This window comes from Dendrobium catenatum, unplaced genomic scaffold (genome assembly GCF_001605985.2).
Source record: "Dendrobium catenatum unplaced genomic scaffold, ASM160598v2 original_scaffold_254917, whole genome shotgun sequence".
NCBI classification, from domain to species: domain Eukaryota; kingdom Viridiplantae; phylum Streptophyta; class Magnoliopsida; order Asparagales; family Orchidaceae; genus Dendrobium; species Dendrobium catenatum.
In genome coordinates, this window is record NW_021573316.1 from 326,779 (window position 1) to 333,431 (window position 6,653).

Here is a 6,653-nt window from a genome sequence, read left to right on the forward strand (position 1 = left end):
ATTTTTATATTATCTTCTTCTTTAATTTTTGTTTATTATTTATTATAATAATGAATTGAATAAAATTATTTTATCTATTTTATAATAATGAATGAGCTCATGAGCCATACCAAAACTTATAAAATTACTCAAGCCGAAGTAGTAATAACTCAAGCTCGACTCAACTTTTTTATCAGGAGGGAGAGAAATTCGCCATGGTGTAGTGAGTCCATGACGAATAATAGCTAGACGAGCATGACGAGCGGGGCTAACATAGTGTGCCAAAGCTTAACATTTCTCTTTGACATCAACAAGTTAAATGGGGAAGGAGAGGGAACTTAATAAAACATTAAAAGGGTTATAGTTTTGTTGTATTTGACAACTCTTAATAATAAATGAGAAATAAATATTTTTAAGTGTTATATATGTAAATAATATAAATAAATAAATTTTATATCAATAATTATATAGAAAACATGCTATTTTAGCTTGTAAAAAAGAGCATATCCTTGGCTTAATTTCATAAAAATATTTAGGTCAATTTTCATAACCATGATTTTTATACTTTTTCTTTTTGTGAGTAGACTGTTCTTTATCTCTTCATCAAGTCCCATGGTGGCGGATTGTTCCTCCTTTGCAACCCGGGGTCTCACAATCTCTCTCTGTACAGCCACCTAATTAACACCCACAGCAGATTGCCGTGTGTGAGCACGAATAGGTCAACATGAAGGTTGTCGTAGACGAAGCGAGCGGACTCTTTCGGCCGGAGACGACAGGTCGCTAGCAGACTTGTCGAAGAGCTTCGGAGATGAGGCATTTTGGTTGCCGGATGGTTTTGCTGTTGCGACGGAGACCAAGAAGGGATCCATGGTGGAAATCGAGACCTATTCCAAGCTTCTACGGTTTTCAGTACTACACTGAGGTGATAGTTCACTACCAACAGAAGAAATTTTTTTGCCGGCGATTAAGCAATTAGTTTTTCTCGCAGTCTCAATGGGGATTGACGATTGAAAATTCTTGTTAGGCATTGCTATTTGTAACTGTTTTTTACGCAATTGACCATAAATGTCATACATTCAGTGAAGTAATTTCTTACTGTATAACACTATAGCTTTTGAACGGGGAACGTCTTTTCATCCTCTTGTTAAGGAAGTGCTGCCGAAAAGCTTGATTTTTTTTGGGTGTAATAGTGGTCATATTTCAGTGTGAGCTTTGCGCTTCGTTGAATTGGATATTAGGATGTGTTGAGGGGGAATGAAAGTTAAACTACGTGTATGATGTTAGTTGGATTTGGGAAACTAGTTTATTTTGGGTAAACCCTTTTGGCTCCTCTCAATTAAAATCCTAGTTCTACATTGGTAAGGGTCTAAACCAATATATTAATAATAAGACATGAAACAATTGCAAGGTCTAAAAGTGATTCCATATGGTTGCAAGTAATGCAATGGTGTACCCATAAAGCTACAAGGCATGCAATAAAAATCCATATCTAGATAAGACTAAATCACAAGCTAGGAATTACACACCCTTGAACTTTCCAGTTGTAACAATACATGTGAAATTAGTGTAGTATGGGATCAAATAAGCATCATTAAAGAATACCGCTAATAGCTATGCAAATCACAATAGGATGCACGGATACGGATATTCATGGTATAGACATATGATCTATCTATTATTTAAAATATAGAGCACATACATGCCTCGTACACATTATATAATTTATATTTTTTAAAATAAAAAATAAAGCATACAAATTAACAAAATAAATAGATTGAACATATAGAGTTGTAATAATACTCATATTTTTTATTGTGCATTGCATAATACACATGAAATATATATTAGATATTAAATAGTACAACTTAAACAAATGATTGCATGAAGATTAAAATTGTGTATTATTTGTAGATTCTTTTATCAATGATGTTTCGTTCTATAACATACTTATAGAGTTATAGTTAAAGACTATTTAGCTGAAAGACTCATCTCCATTCCATCTGATTAATTAGTATTTATTTGAAGGATTTCGGGGTTTGAAATTGAAAGGATAGGATGTTGCCACTACCTTATTGGGCTTCAGGGTTGGCTTTGGCTTCGTGAGAGGAATGACCATCATTCATTGAGCTTTGGAGTCAAGCTTTGGAGTTGAAAGGGGAGAGAATTTTAGGAGACAAGCATTTGAGAGTTGAGCTTTTGAATTTTTTTTTGGTAATGTTCACACTTAAAAGGTTAGTTATTAAAGCCTTAAATTTAGAAGATAGGTCATTGTAAGATATGTATTCATTGATCGGATATTTTGTACAATATATTGTTGCTCTTGTACCTTTCCTATGAGCATGAATATATCAGTGTCATAATTAGTGTTATCTTATAAATGAGGATCGGTGGTTTTGGTGTGGCAGAATGCTTGGTTTGATAATGATTGTTGGATCTTCTTGACTGCATGTATACCATGTTTTTATATTTGGTTTGCTATATGTGGTCTTCAAATTTTCAATGTGACGAAGGTTTTGAGCTTCAAGGAGGTTAGATGTCAATAGGATAGATACAAAACTCCTATTCATAAAGAGTGTTGGAATTCTTTCCCATAATATGAGTTTTGGTGAAAAAATGGATGGTTTTCAAAGAATGTTACATGTATAGAATTTTTTTTTAGGTAGTAATATTTGTACCCATGTTGGTTTGGGGAATAACCAATAAATATGCACTTAATGGCTTTTAGGCCAAGTTTGTTTCACTCATGCGATGAGATATAAACAAATGCAAATAACCCAAATATTTTGAGAGGAATAGTGGAGATAGCTTGTTCGTATGATAGGTTTCGTTGTGAACTTGACAAGGGTTTTTGAGTTTAAGAATTCTTGTTGGCATTTGATTAATGAGATAAGTAGTTGTTAGGACATCTTCTCCCTAATATTGATTTGAGATATTAGTAGTAATCATGATAGATCTAGCAACTTCTGAAAGTTTTTTTTTTTCTTTCAGCAATTACATTATGTTGAAGAGTATATGCGCAAGAGCTTTGGTGCACAATCCCTTGTTAAAGAAGGAATCTCCAAGAATTGAATGAAATATTCTTTCCCATTGTCAGTCCTAGTGACTTAGATTTGGGTTTTGAATTATGTTTATTTATAAAGATAAATTTTTTTAACAATATGATGGATTTTATATGTTTTTCATTAAGAAGATCCAAGAAGGTCTAGTGTGGTCTTCTATAAAGGATATAAACTACCGAGCTCTAGAGATATTGGTTATATGCGAGGTCCCCAAATGTCACTATGAATGATAGAGGAAGATTGAAAAGCTTTATAAGTATAACTATGATATATGTTTTTGATGTGTTTTGTTAGTTAACTAGCTTTACATTGAAATAACTCTGACTTTTTAATTTTGAAAGAAGATGGGATAATTTTTTGAAATACATAAATCTTGGATTACCAAGTTGGAGGTGCCATAATATGATTTGGATCTCTTTAGGATAAGATACATATCAACCATATTTTAATTGCAATGCATGATTTTTTTTTTTTTTTCGCATTCAAGAAGTAGAGTCTAGCATTCTTCTTAGCATCACCAATCTTACTCCTCGAGATTGAATCTTCAAATTCACAATGGGCAAAGAAAAAATTAGTAACACAATTCATATTCTTGGTAATTTTGTTGATATATAGGATATTACAGGAATATTTTGGGACTAATAACACTGAGTTTAGGAATATGGAATATGAGATTTTTATTCTTCCAATGCTTGTAACAAGAGTTAATGATTCGTTAGCAATACTTACGGAGTACTCCTTAGCACATGGGTATATTTGTGAGTTAATGAGATATCCCTGGTCATGATATATGAAGCTCCTGAGTTCATAATTAATGATTTTATCTTATGAATCTTTAATATAAAGGTATTTAGGACCTTACCTTTTTGAGAAGTTGATTTGATGTTGAAGTCATATGTTGTTGGAGTTGAGCCAGTTTGGAATCGAAGGAACATCTTTTTCAGCATTTCTATTTGCTCTTAATTGAATGATGATAGTGTGGAGATAGATGGCTTTAATTAGAGGTTCGCTGTTCATTGTTGAGGGTCCATGACTTTGTTTTCCTAATTTTCAATCAACATGTTTCCCATGTAATTTCTAGCAAGTTTCCTTTATTTGTCCAGATTTTTAGCATTAGTCACACCAGAGCATTTTCTTTTTTGAGAAATTTTCATTGCATGTATACATACCTTGCGATATAAGTGCATAATTTTTTGAAGTTGTTGGAGTGGCTTGGTCTACCATCATGATTTTTTTAAAAGTTTTTAATTTTTTTATAAATATTCTTCCTTTGACTTCATCAAGACTTTTTATTTAGATAAAAAGGAAATTTGGTTGTCCTTTCTTTCAACAATTTTTCGATATTTGCGTCAAATATTTTTAGTTGTTGCTAGTATTTATTGAGTGTATTATAGTATTGAGTAATAGATAGATCACCTTATTTAAAATTTTGTGGTGCATCTTTGATTTTGAGTAATTCGACGGTATTCTAATTATCTGAGTATGTCTTTTTGCTGCATCTCATATTTCTTTTCCTATTATCATAGAACATGAAATTTTGACGAACATGAAATTTTGACTAATTTTATTTCTTTGGTGTTAATGAGCAGTATCTATCCATTTAATTTTTAGATCACCATATTATGAATTTTGGATCTTTTTGAGGAAGAATGATTACACCTATAAATAGTCATTCTTACACTTTCCACTCATGAACATTATAACAAATTGGGCCCATTAGAGATAGTTTTGACCATTCATTTTGTGCCCAATGAGGGGTAGATTTGAGGAGATGCTTTCATGGCTATCATTAGGATCATAAATGCTTAGTTCTTGACTGGAGGTGGAATTGATGTCATTTTCTGTTTAATTGTAGCTAGCAAATGTCATTTTCTATTTAGTTCATGACGGGAGGTGGAAATTGATGTCATTTTCTATTTAATTGTTTAAGGGAGAATCAAATCAAATTTTGAGTTTTTGAGTGAGATGCAGATTCGTGAGGTTGAAGATATGAAAGTTCAAAAAACTTTCACTAAAAAAGGAAGAAACTGTGAAAGGAGAAGAAGGCTTGGCTATGTGATGGGAGAGATTGAGCAGTAGTAACTATTTGCCTTATAATCAGGCGATTGTGGGTTTGGGTTATGCCGATTGTTGATCCATACACTAAGAAACCCAAGAAAAGAAGTGAAATCAGCGCGCGAGCAACGACCGACGGGCGTGAAGTGTCACTAAAGTAGTCAAATGACCTTTGATCGCCAAATGGATTGTGTTGTTACGATCGGAGCATCAATTTTGCTTAAGAGAGAGCCCCTCGCAGTCAAATCAGGCGTAAATGATCAAATTGACTACCGACACCCAAATATGTATCGTGATACTGTCTAAACGAAGTCTGATTGTGAAACGGACTTCGTCATTGTATTAAGAACGATTGAATCATCTAATAACAATTATAAATTTTCCTAGAATGGTTAATAATTATTTCAGGAGTCATTATAAGTCCAAATCACAAATCGTCTTCGCAAGAACATTTATAGTGTTGTGTTTTATCTTCCCTATTTTTTCATAATTTTTGGCCGCTATTAAAATTTCTTAAGAAATCAGTACCTGTCGGTACAAGTGGGGTTTTTGGGACCGTTAGGTGTCCGTTTTACCAATCGATTTTATCAAAATTTTCTAAATAAAATGAGCCAATTTATGAATATTTTTCTGTAATTTTTGTAATTCCTAAAAGAATTTCTATGAATTTTCTATTGAAAATTAATTATAATAATATTATTATATTATTATTTTATATAAAATCAAACTATCTTAAATCAATAATATCCCAATCCTTATTCATATCATTTCCACGGCTAATAGAGAGCTTTTGAAAAAAAAATTTAAGAGAAAGAGAGGAGAGAGGAAAAAAAATGAATTTTGAACGACTTCGAGCTGTTTTTGTCCGTCCGCCCAGTTGGGAAACTTGTTCGTCTTGAGGTAAGTCATATTATGCCCATCTCAATTTTAAAAAAAATGCACAATTTTTTTGCAAATTTTTTGATTAAAATTTTGTATTTGTTAGCGAACAATGGGGATTACTTTGCACAAGTAAAACTTTTATCATATAACTTTTTATATGTTATAGAGATTACAATTATACACATTTTAAATATTTTTCGGAAATTTTACAACAGAGGTTTTGAAATTTGCAGGGTTTTATTTAATATAAAATTATATGGATGTTGAAAAATAGATGTGTAGTACAATAAAAGTCTTAAAATATCAATTTATACGATCCCAAGTAATTTGATAATTTTTTGAAAATATGCATTTTTGTCAAGTTGGATTTTCTGTTGTCTACTGTTATACAACACTGTAAAATTTTGATACATGCTCAATTTTTCTTGAATTGTTATAATGTGATGATATATGTGCATATGCATGTGATTAAATTATATTTGTTGGGAGCCATAAGAGATCAAAATCTTATGAGATTCTGTCTGTGTCAGGGAATTGGTGGGAGCTATAAGGGGCCAGAATCATTTGAGTTTCTGTATGAGATAGGGATACATGATATATTCTGGTGATATAAGCACAAACAAGAAGGGAGTCATAAGGGGTCAGAATCCTTTGAAGTTCTGTCTAGGTCGAAGAAAT